At 37.2% G+C, this 17115-nt stretch overlaps 1 long non-coding RNA gene across 1 annotated transcript in view; it reads left to right on the top strand.

Annotated features, from left to right (window-relative positions):
* Nucleotides 1–17115, top strand: part of LOC106508874 (uncharacterized) — a 206202-nt gene that overhangs the window by 119732 nt on the left and 69355 nt on the right. The window contains 3 exon segments of the long non-coding RNA NR_201404.1: nucleotides 8065–8151; nucleotides 9351–9415; nucleotides 13297–13507. This is a non-coding gene — a long non-coding RNA (uncharacterized LOC106508874).

Here is a 17115-nt window from a genome sequence, read left to right as displayed (position 1 = left end):
GGTTAAAATGAATGAAGACTTTTTCTCCCTTCTATCCCAATTTTTATTTGAAGGTAAAGATTCTAGTGGGGCTGATGTAGGTTTTGATGTTTTTACTCTACTTTTTAGGAAGTAATAATTTGAAAAGGTCCTTTTTCTAGAAACCATTATACTCTCTCATACGAATTCTTAAATGTGCTTGGAGGATAGCCTTATACAGAGGGAGTAAAGACTTCTGTCAGTATTTATTTCACAGGCAGTGTGAAACCAGTGGTGCTACCCAAATCACAACTTGATGTGGGGCTCAAGTTCAGAAATGGCAGGTCAAGACTTTTTGTTTTTTTTCTTTTTCTTTTTAGTTAAAAATAAAGTCAGGTGGAAGAGGTCTGGATAACATAATCCTAGTACATTTGAGAATTGCTTCAGGTCATGGAAACTCATTGTGTGTTGAAAAAAGGAAGACATTTTTAATGTCTCATTCTACCTTCTCCTTTTCCAGAGGAGAAAACTAAGGCCAAGAGAAGATAAAATAGTTATCAACATTACTCAGTGAGTTAGCAGAAGGCCAGCGCAGAAGCAACTCTCCATTGCTCTTAGTGCCTGACGTTATAGTCCAGTGACTAAGTTTGAGTCTTTGATTCAGGAAAACCCTGGTTCAGAGTCACTTCTTTCATTTACTGACAGTAGCTCAGGCAAATGAAAGGACTTAACCTGTCAGAATCTTAAAATGTAAATCTATGAAATGGTGACAACTATAGTTCTGATTATACTGGGTTTGTGTAAGGATTGAATGAGGTCATACACATATGGTATTTTACACAATGCTTGCCTCTCAGTAAGTGCATGGCAGCTATTTATTACAGTGAGTGAAAAGTGAAATCAAAAACAAAAAATGATTTGTAATCAATTTTGAAGCCAGTATTGGTTTTTAAATGTTCTGTAAAACATATAACAAACTGTTCTCACTTTCCCAGTTACAAAGAAAGGCCTTTTAACATTTCTTTCTTATAATCTTATTATATGCTACATATGGTCAAGTCAGAAACACCTAGAGTTCCATTTTTGCTCTACCATTTATTAGCCGGTTATCTTTTCTGAGTTTTAGTTTCTTACATTACGTAATATTACATATAGAATGACTGCATGAAAATTAGAAGAGGTGATTGATAAATGAATGCCTGGGACATGACCCATGGACAAATATTTTCTTTTTTTTATATATATTTCTCCATAAATCACTCTTCAATCATAGTCAAAAGAAGGAGAAAAATTAAATTCTGGTTCCAGAGATGAGAAAAATTCTAAAGTACTTGTAGTATTAACAGTAGAGAGAATAATTTGAAATCTACAAAGCACAATAAAAATATTCACTGACATTATGACTTCTAATCTGGTGTGTACCTTTCTCACCATTTTAACCTCTTATTTCCTGATAGTTTTCCTGTCAACTTGTTGAGTAATAAGTTTCTTGAGGTCAAATTACTTATATTAAAATGGAGATTTATAGGAAAAGTAGATTTATTTTATAATCAATATTGTTTTACTACAATGTACACATAATGACTTTTATCCATTCGGTGTTTTTAATTTCATCCCCACAATGAAAGTAAGACCTCAACAAACTGTGTTAGATCACAATAGATCACAACTTTATATCTGGAAATGTATATTAGTTATAATATTTGATACACAAATTATAATCTTTAAAAGTAATGTGTTAACAGATAACTTATTATCTATGTTTTAAGATGAAATATAAATATCAGGCCTTATATGAAAATACTGGGAATACTGTAGTCCTGTAATTGTCACACAACCAAATTCACTTTGAGGAAAAATCATTGATTGCAAAGATTCGTGAAATCACAGCATTACAGTGGTAGAAAAAAATGTTAGAAATCATCTGACCAAAACTTATTTTACATGTGAGTAAGTTAAGAACCTCAAAAAGCAAAATAATGTGTGTAAGTCATGCAGTAAGTTTGTTGAAGAGTCGAGACTGTGCATGGAACTTGATATCTGCCCCTGGGGTGTCCAACAGCCCTCAAGGCCCTTGGCAGGAGTTATGTCATGGAGGGGGGTAGGGGTCTTTCCAAAGGTTGTTTTCCACACCAGGGTATTTCTTATCTTTTTGAGTTGTGAGTTGAGCATAGGATAGATGAGAAGAAAAGCAGGATAGCTGCCAAAGATCAAACAGGTGGCAAGTCTTGAACAGACCCTAAATATATGATTTTTTTCTCCTGAATTTACAGTCTCCAGGAAACCAATAAGCAAGTGAAACAGGTAGGAGAACTACCATCTTGGGCCAGATTTCCCCTATCATTTGCAGTTTGGGAAGATAGGGGAAATGTATGAAATGGATCAATGGTTGGGTGCTGGAAAGTCAAGATAGGTGACAGCTACAAAGAAGAAGCTGTAAAATGAACAGCTATGGTGTTTAGAAACACCTATTGAATATCTGTTATATGGAAGCTAGGCTATCCTAAGAACTTATAAGAGAAAAATGAATATGAAAATAGTGTAGTTAACTAACATAATAGTGTATTTAACTAAAAGAATCTAATAGCTCATATAGTATGAGGAAAGAGGAGAACTGATACAAAGTGTTCAGGTTTTGATGGAAAAAATTGTGCCCTAGGAATTTAAAAACAGTCTTTAATGATGCATGTATGGATCTGGAGATCCAAAGAATATATTCAGAGGTGCTGTAGTCCAGAAAGAGCACTGGTGATCTCTTCTTAAACAAACAAACAAACAAACAAAAAACTTGAAGGAGTTCTGTGATGGCTCAGAGGGTTAGGAATCAGACATTGTTACTGCTGTGGCTTGGGTCTGATCCCTGGCCCAGGAACTTCTGCATGTCATGGGTGTAGCCAAAAAAGTACTTGAAGATCTATTCCAACCAATCAAGACTTCATAACAACTATAAGCTCAACAGTGGGAAATTCACAGACCACACAAAGAAGTTTTGAACATTTCCCCCCCACCACAAAAACCTGCAGAAATACAGAAAGGAGAGGAGGAAAAGTCTGGTAAAAACTAAATGTAAATGTTAAAGATTCTTTATTAAAGTAGAAATAATAGTAAAAATATGGTAATAGTCTGCATTCAAAATCATTGCATTAATAAAGACGGAAAATTAAAGATGCAGGTAGAAGAAATAAAAAGCCTTAAATATATTTGGTTCAAGCATTCAAAAGATAGCGTTTCATTTTTGTGTCTACTAATTAGAAAAAATGAGGTTAAAGGTACTTCCACAAAATGCAAGGTTAAATGTCAGCAAAATGAAAAGCAGAGAATATAGCTTTCAAAATTGTAGGAACTGATGTTGAGCGTTTTTTTCAAGTGCTTGTTGGCCATCTGTACAGCTTCCTTGGAAAAATGTCTATTCAGGTCTTTTGCCCATTTTCCTTAAAAAAGACACATGTACCCACATGTTCATTGCAGCTCTATTCACAACAGCCAAGACATGGAAACAACCCAATTGTCCATTGACAGACTATTGGATTAGGAAGATGTGGTATATATACACAATGGAATACTACTCGGCCATCAAAAAGAACAAAATAATGCCATTTGCAGCAACATGGATGGAACTAGAGACTCTCATACTGAGTGGAGTAAGTCAGAAGGAGAAACACAAATACCATATGATATCACTTATATCTGAAATCTAGTAAAGGCACAAATGAACCTTTCCACAGAAAAAAAATCATGGACTTGCAGAATAGACTTGTTGTTGCCAAGGGGAATGGAGAGGGAGTGGGGTGGTTGGGGAGCTTGGGGTTAATGGGTACAAACTATTGCCTTTGGAATGGATTAGCAACGAGATTCTGCTGTGTAGCACTGGGAACTATGTCTAGTCACTTATGATGGAGCATGATAATGTGTGAAAAATAGAATATGTACATGGTGTGTAACTGGGTCATTATGTTGTACAGTAGAAAAAAAAATTATATTGGGGAAAAAAGAATTTGGAAGATGTTAATCCTATTGTGGAAAAATAAGGTAACAAATGGAAGAATAACATAAATAAAACAAAGTAAGGACTGGATGGGCCAATAAATTAAATAAATAAATAAATAAATAGATTTGATTTGTAGCTTCAAAAAAAATTGTAGGAAGACCAAAATAAAGGAACAAAAAAGAATAGTCCATATATCGAAAGAAAAAAATAAAAAGAATTCTCTAGACGCAAAAACAAAAATGTAAAAAAAATCCAACTGAGACAGCTTAGAATCAAATGATAGAAGTTTTAATATTTGTTTTGAGAAAAATGTAAATGGGTTAAATATCTCAAAGACACAAAAGAACAAAAGGGAATAAATCATCCTGAAGCGAATATTAAAACCCCTGATAGGCTAAGCTTATGAAAAAAAATGGTACAAAAAAAAATAAAATATCAGATGTTAGGTAAATAAAAAGAAAGCAAGAAAGCAACAGTTAATATCAGATGAAAAACAACACAAGATAGACAATGCAATCGTGGAACTGAAGTAAGTGTGTTATCTTGACAAAGTGTGTAAATTATTATGTAGATGCAATTGTAATTAACATTGACTGAATACTTCACATTGCGATACATAAAGAAAAAAAGAAGCACCAAATAATAAAAGGAAACACGTATAAAAACAAAGAACTGGGAGTTCCTGGTAACAAAACCAACTAGTATCCATGAAAATGTGGGTTCAATCTCTGGCCCTGCTTAGTGGATTAAGGATCTGGCATTGCAGTGAGCTGTGGTGTAGTTTGGCAGCTGCAGCTCTGATTCAACCCCTAGCCTGGGATCTTCCATATGCCACAGGTGTGGCCCTAAAAAAAAAAAAAGAAAAACTGTAGAGATTTTTGACATTTCCTTTAATCTTCAACTAATTAATGTGGTAGAAAAATCATTGAAGATATATAAAATCTGACTAGTACAAACAATAAGGTAGAATTAAATATATGTATTGAACTTTTACCACCTAGAGAATGCATCTTATTTCCCAGTGTCTTCAGAACATTTAAAAATTCTTAGCCCAGAAGAAAAAAATCTTAGTAAATTTCACAGCAGAAAATATACAGGGCCACATTTTTAGCATGATGAAGTAAAAACAGATATTTATTATTTTATTGCTTGATATATAATAATTATATACATCATATTAGTTTACATTAGATACATTATATTAGTTTCGAGTGTACAACCTAATGATTTGATATTTGTATACATTGCAAAATGATCATTATAATAAATCATTGTCATCTGTCACCATACAAAGTTAAAAAAATTTATTTTCTTGTGATGAGAAATTTTAGTATTTACTTTCTGAGCAACTTTCAAATACGTACTACAATATCATTGACTGTAGTCACCATACTGTACATTACATCCCAATGACTTCTTAATTTTATATCTGGAAGTTTGTACCTTTTGATCTCCTTCACCCATTTCATTTACCTCCCAACACCCCTCCTCTCTGGCAAGCACAAATCTGTTCACTGTATCCATGACTTTAGTTTTTTTTGGATTCCGCATATGAGTGAAATCATACAGTATTCGTCTTTCTCTGTCTGACCTATTTAACTTAGCATAATATCCTCTAGGTCTATCCATGTTGCTGTATGTGGCAAGATTTCTTTTTTTTTTTTTTTTTTTTTTATGGTTGACCAGTATTCCATCTTTAGATATAGATATAGACTATATCTTTATCCATTTATCTATCAATGGATGCGTAAGTTGTTTCATATTTTGGCTTTAGTAAATAGTGCTGCTATGAACACTAGAGTGCATGTATCTTTTTGAATTATTGTTTTCATTTTCTTTGGATATACACTCAGGAGTAGAATTGCTGGGTCGTATATGGTAATTTTAGTTTTTTGTTTTTTGGTTTTTTTTGTTTTTTTTGGGGGGGGGCCACTTTTACAGCATCTGGAGGTTCCCAGGCCAGGGATTGAACCCACACCACAGCAGTGACCTCAGCCACAGCAGTGACAATGCTGCGTCCTTAATAGCTAGGCCACTACGGAACTCCTTACTTCTAATTTTTTGAGGAACTTCTATACCATTTTCCATAGCAGCTGCCTCAATTTACATTCCCACCAACCGTGCAGTAGGGTTCCCTTTTCTCCACATCCTCATGGACACTTGTTATTTCTTGCCCTTTGGATGATGGCCATTCTGACAGGTGTGAAGTGATATCTCATTGTGGTTTTGATTTGCATTTCCTGCATGTCCCTAATGATTAGTGATGTTAAGAATCTTTGCATATGCTGGTTGGACTTTTTTTATGTCTTTGGAAAATAATTTTTTAAAGATTTAGCTATGACAAAAATAATCATCTAGAATTTTTTAAAAAAAGAATCCTGCTGAACAATTTTTTTTAATTAAGAGGAAATTAAAATGACAAAAACTTTTCAGAAATCACCAAATAAAATACTGTACACAAAAGTTTATAGCCTGTAACCAAAGCTAAAATCAGAAGAAAATATATCATTTAAATTATTTCATTATTAATTTATAGAGAGTAAATATAAATGAAATAAGCATTCAGTCCAAGAAACTATAAAAGCAAAGGAAAATGAGAGAAAAGGGACAATAAAGATAAAAACAGAAATAAAAATTAGGAAAAAGCATAAGGGTAAATTTGATCAATACACTTCAAAGATCTCACTTCAAAGAGTGATTGAAATTAGCCAACTCTCTGACACAAAAAATCAAGAAAAAGAGAAAGAAAGCCATTTGAACTTTAAGAACAAAAATGATTAGATAACCACAGATTGAGAGCAGATAAAATTTTGAGGAACTTAAAATATATAAATGGATAAAAATATTAGAAAAAGCCTGGTAAAATGGAAAACATTTCTAGCAAAATTGGCTTACATAGAAGAAAAAACACAGATTAGACCATAAACCAAAAAGGAATGAAAAAAATTATTCAAGAACTTCCCCTTCTTCAAACATTTGAGCTCAAACAATTTTATAGATAGGTTTTTATCTGAAGAAAAGACAATTTCTACATTTAATTCATTCCCAAATATAGAAATAGAAAATTCTCTATTATTTTTAATCAAGGTATTATAACCCTGATGTCAAAATATGATCAAAGCAGTTTAATTTAAGAGAGAAAAATAAATAAATAAATAAATGAGAATTATTATTTATGAACATAGTCAAAGAAATTCATCATTTAAAAAGTAAACTCTATCAGGCTCTACTAAGCTATTTTGCATGGCAGACCCAGTGCCTGACGCCCATTATTCCTTTAAGAGACCATGAAAATGTTTTCATTTCTTTTAAAATCAGCAGGAAAAATGAGTTTTTAGGTCAAATAAAATGTTTCAATCCATAATATGAATATATTTATCTTTATACCAACACAGTTATAAAACTGTGTATATAGAGATTATGTTATATATTATGGAGGACGAGGCCTTCAAAGTCAAAAGATATGAAGGGCCATGAATACCATAGCAGGTCTTGCTTGCTTAAATGATGGCTCGATGACAATAGCTGATTTGGGCTCGGCAGAACTGCTCACAGAAATTTCTCTGGATTTACAGGATGAAAACAAGAATATCTGTTTGAAGATCAATTTTCTCATTCAGAAACTGACTCTCCTCCACACAGCTCATAGGATCTCTTTGAAAATTAGCAGTGGGTTGTTCTCTGTACCAAAAACCCATAAGGGATTTCATCTAGAGTACAGTGAGTGTCTGCTTGGTTCCCTTGCAAAACCTGTGATGTGAGGAGGGGACTCAGGGAACCCCCACCCCCACCCCCCGAGGCAGAGTCACTTTGGAGCTTGGAGCCAAAGCAAGGCCTGGGAGCTGTGTCCTCAGCTCGGCTCCGGAACCACAGCAGAAGAGTGATTCACTGCCTCTTGTTCCTTCTGCTCCATCCCTCCACTCTCATTCATCAAGTTGTTTCTTCCACCTGAAAATTATAGAATTAAGTCTGCAAAGCATAAAGGGAAGCATTTTCCCTCAAGATTCTTTATTTTTTAAAGTTTTACTGGAGTATAGTGGATTTATGATGTTGCGATAATTGCTGTTGTAGAATAAAGTGATTCAATTATACATATACACACATGTGTTCTTTTTCAGATTCTTTTCCCATATACACCATCACAGAATATTGGATAGAGTTCTCTGTGCAATAAAACACGTCCCTGTTGGCCAATCAATTCTAAAGTAAGTAGCAAACGTAGTGGAAGAGATAGATTTTTAAAGGGACAGTTTTTTGTTTTTTCCCCTTAATGAATAGTACCCTTAACATTTTCAGCCACAGACCTACAATTCCAATTTTATCTCTGATCCCTCTTTCCTGGGTCACTGCTTTTTTGTCCTCTGTGTAAAATCAGAAGATTTCCTATGCCTCCCTCCCCCAAAGTCTCTATGTAGCTTATGTTGACCTGTGGTATTGTCTAAACTCTCACAGGAAGTAGGAATTGTCACTAAAGAAGCAAAGGGGATGGGTCCTAGGCCTATTGTGGGGGTCTGGTGATGCTGAAGCTAGTTTTTACTATTTTTTGGGGGGTGGGGGTGCACACCTATAGCATATGGAAGTTCCCAAACTAGGGGTCAAATCAGAGCTTATAGCTGCCGGCCTACACCACAGCTCACGGCAACGCCAGATCCTTAACCCACTGAGCAGGGTCAGAGATCGAACCCACATCTTTATGGGTACTAGTTGGGTTCATTACTACTGAGTAATGAGAGGAACTCTTGAAGATGGGTTTTTAACAGATGAGAAAGATGTAGTTCAGTATTTAGGCCTTTATCTAAATATAGAGGTGGACAAGCTGTGTATATAAAAATGGAAACTAAAGTCCTAGAAAATGTGACCTATAGTCAAAGTGGTAATAAATGTACAATTTTTCAAGATTGTCATACAGATTGGAAAAGGGTGCTTTGGGCCCTTAGCAGAGGGCCTAGTATATAGCAAGTGCTCAAGAAACAAAAATTATTATCAATATCAGTAACAGTGGTATCAGACAGAAGAAAGTCTGTGGAACCCAAATCACTTTCATGTACTTATTCCCCAACTTACCAAATGATCGTATATAAATACTTTGCTCATTTATCTCATTTTCAAACTCTATGGAAGCCAGTATTTCTGTGCCTGCTAAAGTAAGCCATGTAAAGTAAGACTTGGGAAATTTAGGTGACTTGCCCAGAACCGCATAGGCCCTTTTATTCCAAATCCTGTGGGCTCCTGCATGTCATAAGTTGGATGTCATAAATTTAAAGACCTGATTAGCACACATTAGACAGTGCTCTGTGTTTGCTGGAACACTCACACCCTCCCACTGTCTGCCACTTTTAATTGATTAGTTGAAGAGATTTTGTAATGACTCCTTTTGAATACCTTCTATTTCTGTCTTCCACAGAGAGGTAATTCAATTCTTAGCCATCAACACAGTATGGAACATTTTGCTAAAACAGTAGAGTCTAGGTAAGTGTTATTTTACAGTTTACAATGCAATAGAATGAGGGGTAATTTTTTTTTTTTATCTCTACATGTTAAGTGTTTCTAAAATAAAATCAATACACCTTCTAACACTTTATACTTGTACGTTTCATATAATGCTCTTGGTAGATTAAAAAAACCTGTCTATTCAAGGACTTAGAACTTAACTTCTGCAAGTGTTAGACACCCATGACGCTCTCAGTACTTCTCATTGATTGCCAGTCTCCAGCACTTACTTCATTTCCCATTATTGCTTTTTTTTTTTTCATCTTCATTGCATTGTAGGTGGTGATTGTCAATTTTCAAACAGTGCTAGAAATATTACTGGTTCACACAATGTCATTCTGACTCTAAGTGAAGGCCCTAACTGAGCCTGTTGAGTGAGAAATGAAGACTCTGAGGGATTACACTTGGAGTAAAGCTAAGCAGCAGCTAAAAAGCAAGTTGCTGAATTATGGTATGTCGCTTGTTCAATTACTGGAGGCGGCCACAAAAACTAACACGAGACCTCAGAATAATGGTAGAGTCAACCCAGGGCAAGTGTAGTATCAGATCTATCAGATTAAACCCACCCAGTTAGTTAAGAACAATTTACTTGTTGTAGCAAAAGGAAAATGCTTCTTTTCTCAATATTTGGGAAACAAGGAGCTGTTTGCAAGGGGGCGGGGGGAGGTGATAAGAGCAAAAAGGCTGAGTGAATCTTGAAGTAGCTGCTCAAATTCAATGAACTGAAGGAATAAATTAAGGCAATCAAATCAAAACCAGATACTGAGCGACAAAGCGAAGGTAGTTACACAGCCAATGGCTATGCGAGGAAGCAGTGGGCTGACACTAGCCTCAGAGCAACAGCTGTCCCCGAAAGTGGCGCGTTCTGACTCTGTGATGCCAGTTGCACAGACGTGTGGTCCAGATATCTGAATCCTGATGCTCAGAACGGATCCTGTGACCTAAAGAAGAAGACGGCATCCTGGTGATGTCTATTAAAATGTGTTTGCAGCGAAGGTCTTCGGCTCTAAACACCCCGAAATGCTTCACCTTGGAGGCTGCACAGTGGCGCCTGGGTTTGCTCATTTGACGCACGTGCTGTGAGGCCAGTCAATCCCCCAAGCTGTCCTGGAGGCCTCAAGTCATTTAGCCTGGCTCTCTTTTCTTGGTCTGTAGGAAATAGAAAATAAAGACAGAAGCCTTGAAAGGTTGCTCTCTCTCCTCACCTGTTTGATAAGCGGGTGGGTGCTCTCAGCTGAGCTGTGATGGGTAACTGGTCCTAGTCTGGATGGGGCTTCTCCCAGCTGTCAGAGAAATGCCTTGAACAACGCTCTGGAAATGCAAGCTATGCATTGAAATGGGTTTAAGGTGCCCGATTGGCGGACTGAACCCATGACCACTCCTGGCTGTGCCAGTGACACAAGGGAGGCACAGTCGAGTCCTCAGAATTGACTAGTTTTTGAGTCAGATGCTAGCCACGCCCTCTCATGCTTTCATATGTATAATCACATTCTCCTTTCTCTTTGACTTTTTTTTCTGTTGGGGATCACTTAAGGGAGATTTTTCTCTTCCCCTCCTCCCCCAAGGAACTGTTCCGTGTTCTTTCCTAAAGCAGTTCTTCAGCTAACATGCATTTAGCCATTGCCTGACTCACTATAAATAGTTCCGTTTCACATGCCTGCCAGCAAGAAACACAAACAGTCACACGTTCTGTAACTCGTTGTGTTTTCTCAAGCCTTGCAGGGATTTTAGGCCTACACTATGTCCTTTCATGTATTCTTTTACTGGCACACCCCTATTTTTCCACATAGTTCAAAAATTGCATACTTTCAGCTACCAGTGAGAATGCTCCTATTGCTGTCACACAAACCAAAACCCTGTTAACGGAAAACACCCTGTTGCTCTCTTGTTAGATAGTTATAATTTTTTAAAAAACTCATTGGGTTAAAAAAAAAAGTGAATACTTGATTTCTTATATAAGGTTTTTTTCCAGGAATGCTGTAAACTGGAGTTTGGCTACATTTTTCTTGAAAGGGATGGATAGTAAATATTCTTGCCTTTGTGGGTCATAGGATCTCTGTTTCAATTCCTTAACTCTGCCTTTGTAGCTTAAAAGCCGCCCCATAAATGAATGGGCATGATTTTGTTTCAATAATACTTTATTTATGGGCAGTGAAATTTGAATTTCATATTATTTTACATGTCAAGAAATATTATTTTTTATTTTTATTTTTATTTTTTTAACCAACCGTTTAAAACATAAAAACTGTTCTTAGTTCGTACATCTTACATAAACAGATACTGGAACAATTTTGGTCCATGAGCTGTAGTTTGCTGACCTCTGCTATTAATACGTTTCTTTCAATCAGAGCAAGTGTGTGCTGTACAGAGGCATCAGTGAGAGAGCACTGAAGCTATCTGGAGAAAGTATTTGTTTCCTATGAAAAAGATCTAGGAATCGCAAGTAAAACTCTGAGAACTAACAGAAAAATATCAAGAAACTACATTTAATCATTTCAACCTCTTGAGCTATGTGAATCCCTAGTGTCCATCACTTGAATTAATCATTAGGTAACATTTAGGAATTATAACCAGTCATTAGTATCACAAAGAGGTTTTGGAATTAAACTTTCTGAAGGTAATTATAGCCCAGATAATGCTGTAAGGAAGTGAGACTTGCCCTATTGAAAAATTAACCATTTCTCCCTTCCTACACCCTGACATCCAGTGGTTTTGACTTTAAGGGAAGGGATTCCTCATTTTACTGACAGCATCTTCCTCATGACTTAGCCGGATAATGAAGCCATCAGGAAGCATGAGCAGCTATAAATAAGACTGAAAGCTTGATTAGTGCATGATTAGCCTAATTGTTCCTGCAAATAATCGTACACATTCCATTTGCCATTTTTTGGGCTGGTTTCACAGTTCATGGTCAATAGGCATATTTCTAGATTCCAAGGGATAACAATTTTGAAAACATTTCCAGACTGCTATGGCAGGATTCAAGATAAGAGTATCTAAAGACAATTCCAGACTGAATCAGACAAGCACAATTCTTGATTTTTATTGTTACATAAACTGTGAGACCATTTCAAGAAAACAGTGTCCTTAAAAGAAGGGAGTCTGTTTCTAGGTAGGATTCATTTTGCTTTATGTAATTCAACACAACATTTTTCTTTGCTTTCTTCCCAAGAATCAAAGAAATTAATACTTGATCCTGAGCTAAGCAGGGATGGGTACACATTTCTTATTAATAGTCATTGCTTTTGAATGTCAAGTGGCATTGCCAAGAGATATATACCCCTTGTTTCTGCCATTGGAATTAATGTCATACTTTTCTTTTCCCCAATTTCCTCTACTTTAAGGTTATCAATTACTTTTTTTTTTTTTTTGCTCCTAGGTTTTATATTTTCCTTAAAACTCAAATCTGATGATATTTTCCCTTACTCCCAAAACTTAACATCCATTCACTTAAATTAGAATAATGTGCAAACATCTTAGCTGGTTGTTCAACTGTCTCAGTAATTTGATGATCACAGGTGTCCACCTTTGATCTTCACATCACTTCTTCCTCCCCATCCTTTCACACCTCCTGCATCTGTGCCTTTACCCACTGATCCCAGGGCTGTCTGCTGTCCCCATCCCCTTCGCAGCTGCCTGGCAATGCATCATTCATCTTTCAACTCCTAAATCAAATCTCAACTCTTCTAAGACTTTGTCTTAAAAACTCAAAGATATGTTCTTCTTCCCCTGAATAATCATGATTATTCAGATTGCCTTGGAATTGAATTGTGCATGTGTGTGTGTGTGTGTGTGTGTGTGTGTGCGCGCGTGCGTGCGTGTGTATACATGTACATATATATGTCCCCCTTTTCTTCCAGGCTGTAATCCCAAGGAGAATAGCTGTCTCTGCATGTTTCAAAGCATCTGGTACGGTGCTTCGCATACAGAAGAGCAAAGGGCCAGGATTTCTAGAGTAGAGCTTTGGAAAAATCCATCATGCAAGAGCCCATTGTCACGCTACAGGATTTAATCTTCATTTAAGATCACATGTTATCAGAGACTGCTGAGGAGAGAAGTACACAGTACTATGTAAGTAGCTTTAATTAAGTCAAGAACCTTATTTGAGGTGGATCGGGTGTACTGGTGGGTAGAAAATGGAAAAAAAATCCCAATCTCCAAACCCCAAACTGTGTAGTTTCAAAACTTCCAGTTATTTCCTATGTATAAGAGCTATAGACTGGAAATCTTTTTGCTCCAGACTTTTTAAGATAAAAGATTGTCTTTTTTTTTTTTTTTTTTTTTTTTTTCCTAATTTGAGTGTGGAGGGGTTGTATTGCTTTGTTTTGTCTAGGCCTAAGTAAGGGAAAACCTACAGCTGAAGGGGAGAGTGCAGTGATTTTTGTGGCTCTGAGGAGAAAAGCATTTTCTTTAGAGGAAAATAATGGCATCAGAGAGAAACTTTCCGAGGGAGCTGAGTCTGCCCAGAAGGCAAAGATAGGTGGTGGGCAAGCACATTCGTGTCCATGCCCTGCACAGAACTCAGGTGACTCTGCCACCCCAAGACTGGCAGCTCTGAGAACTTGGTGTTTACAATGGTATTTGTTTACAACGGTATTCTCACCTTGGGCACAGTCAACTATGCCTGCGGGTCTCCAAGGCGATTCATGGCTAGAGGTAATGGACACGTGGGAGGTGAGAGCTGGGGCCAAAGAACAAATAGAAGACGCTGACCCTGATCAGCTCTGCTTTCATGCCCAGCCTCCCTTCGGAGATACTAACAAATAACTGTTGGAGCCTCGGAAGAGGTTGACATCGTGCCATCACGAGAGAGGACATTTGGATCTTAAAAATCAATGTGACGTCATTTGCAGACATAGGTCAAAACGTACGGTTGGTTACTTAGTAAGTTTAATAAAATGTTGTCAATCTTGATTTGAATTCTGGGTGACCGGAATTGTCATTCTGGAATAATTGCCTCATCCAAGAAGCTCTCCACCCACCATCCTAACACAGGCTCTGGAGACCTCTGCTAGTCCACTGTTCTTTTAGCCAAACGGAAATAGGCAGACCCACTCAAGAGCACAAACTTTGGCCACTTTGACATTTTAAAAGTAAACATTATGCCCTATCTAATCATCTCTTCTTAGTGTTTGCACAAAGTGTTCCTAGTACCAGGAAGAGAGGTGCTTGGTGACTACTTGTGATGTGTGGATCTGTCCTCCCCCCTCATCTTACCCACCGACGTAACTGGTGTGGGTGTGCTTGAGTCTGGAGTGAGTGTGTGTCTGGTCCTGAGCTTGGCTGCCCGTCACCTGCTAAGTCAACTCCACAGCTGTGGTTCTGAAAAATGAGGCGTTCGCCAGCCCATGGCTCGGGGTACACTGGTGGGCAGCTCCACTGCAGAAACACCCCAGAACAGCCAAGGAGAGGAGGCCAATAGCCTGAGTCCCACCTCACTATCATCTTTGTTCTTTGAAATTTAGGTCACATTAAAGACATTAGAATTTCAATTCAATTTCAATTTCAATTATTTTAAAGTTATGTATGTATTATATGTCAACATTCACACCACGTAGTCACACATATATATGAACATATATATATTTACATTCACGTACACACAATTAAGAAACACAGCTAACTCCCAAGGCTCCTAAATACCTTTTCATTTCTAGTCTCCTGATACTAAGCATCTAATCATAAGAAAAATCACTCTTACCCACCAAACCCATCAGTGTATTACAATATGCTTTTGATTTTAATTTTAATTAAAGTCAACATAGGGTATGTATCTATCTTTCCTCTAATTTTCTTTCCTTGTTTTTATTTTAACCATATTTTTTTAGGGAAATCGTGTACATTTCTCTTCATTTTGACAGGATATTCTCACACTAAAAGTATTCTCTTCACATTTTAAGAACACATTTTTAATTCAGTTACATTTATGGATTCTCGTTGGCTATGTTTAAAAAAAGTGGTTTAGGGAAATGGTAGAAAAAAGGAGCCTAAGAACAAATGCTGATTTTTATGAATTTTTGGTCTTTTTTTGCCTATATGTTGAAAATAGCATTTTTGCTTTAAGGGATGGGTTAGAGGAGAGGAAATTCTGTATATCCCTTAATAGGCTGCTTAGTAAGTACTTTTTTTCCAGCAAAGGAGAAAGCAGCTTTAGGACTGCAGCGGTGGGCCCCGGCATCTACCTGCTCTGAGGAGGGAGGGAACTCCCCATACAGCATGCTACTTGGGTGGGAATAGTCACATCCTTTCTCCTTTCCTTGGCCAGATAGTTTGGGGTGAGATCATTCTGTAAACAGGACTCACTGATTGGGTGTTGGATATACCACTTCCCAAATGCTGATTTGGATGACAGGCTGTGATGAGCACAGCAACACTTTCAGTGGGGGTCACCTTTGTCCCCTAATCTCAAGCTGCCCTTAGAAATGGTGTGCTTACAGGGGGTGCTGACACGTGACATACAAAGTTTGGAGAGAAATGCCAATGAATCCGTTGACTCGTCCCTCAGGAGCTGAGTCAGTTTCAAGGAGGCGAGCCATCATAGCCTTCATTCTCAGTCTTCTGGTGGCACTCCTGCAGTACCCTTGGCTTTTACCAGAGGCTCTCAGAGACCCAAGGCTAAAGCATTCCTCAGCCATCCTTGGCTTGGCTCCTACACTTCAATGTGAGGGCACGGTCAAGACTGGTGTGAGAACGAGGACAGGGAAGATGAGCCAGATCCCCCCAGGGTTTGGTCATGTGTTGGTATATGTGCTTCTAAGTAGAGCTGTGCACACAAGCAGAGGCATTCACAGACTGTTTGATCTATGATTGCAGATTAAGACATAGGAGTAAACAGAAAAGTTTAATAAAGGGGACAGTGTCTGATGTAAAAGCTCTAAGAAGGACGTATTGATTTCAAGGCAAAATGAGAAAGAAAAAGGTTGTGGAAATGGATCATGTTGTTAATGAAAGATAGAGTAAATCACTTGATTGGGAAGATAAGAAATGTTCTTAGGAGTTGGAGGAATGTGTGAATTAAGCTCTGAAAGTTGTAGCTGATAAGGCAGGAGATCTTCTCCCTATACTTAACTGCGTATTTTATTCAGAGTGACAGCACCAGGTAATAGAAGTTTACTGATAAGGGACACTTGGGGCCACTGCCTTGCCACCTCTGCTGGACATCAGTTTAGACTGACTATTTTGGAAATTTGAGTCTCATGTTTATCTATAAATCTGCAGGGTGATTATTGTGTTGTGAAAATCCCCAAAACTAATAGCTGTTTTCCCAAATGAGTTTCATACTTCTGACAGAATCCAGACTTTTCATTTCATCGTGTTAACACAGATTCATGTTTGATGGAGAAAGATGTTCTCAACAAGCCTCATAAAGACACATTGTCTGCACAGTATTATTGTTTTCATGGGAAAACTTCTGAGGCTTCATAGATTATTCTAGGATAAAGGGAGAGGAATAATAATGTGTGTGATTTAGATAAACTCTGCTCCAAGTAGAAACCTAGTCCTTTTTATTTTAAGTGTGAAGAGGGAGCATTCGATTGGAATTGATGTCATGGATTTCCATGAGGGACAAAATGGAAAAATAAACATAAGTATATTCGTTAAGATAATAATCCGGTGATACTGGTAATGATATTTAATTAGCAGATAAAAAATAGATTTTGACCTACAAATATGAGTTC

Source organism: Sus scrofa, chromosome 1 (assembly GCF_054392235.1).
Source record: "Sus scrofa isolate SSC_HxYL_T2T_F1_AM1 chromosome 1, Sscrofa_HxYL_maternal_Yorkshire_Landrace_v2.0, whole genome shotgun sequence".
In the NCBI taxonomy this organism is placed as follows: Eukaryota; Metazoa; Chordata; class Mammalia; order Artiodactyla; family Suidae; genus Sus; species Sus scrofa.
This window is presented reverse-complemented; position numbering and strand designations above follow the sequence as displayed.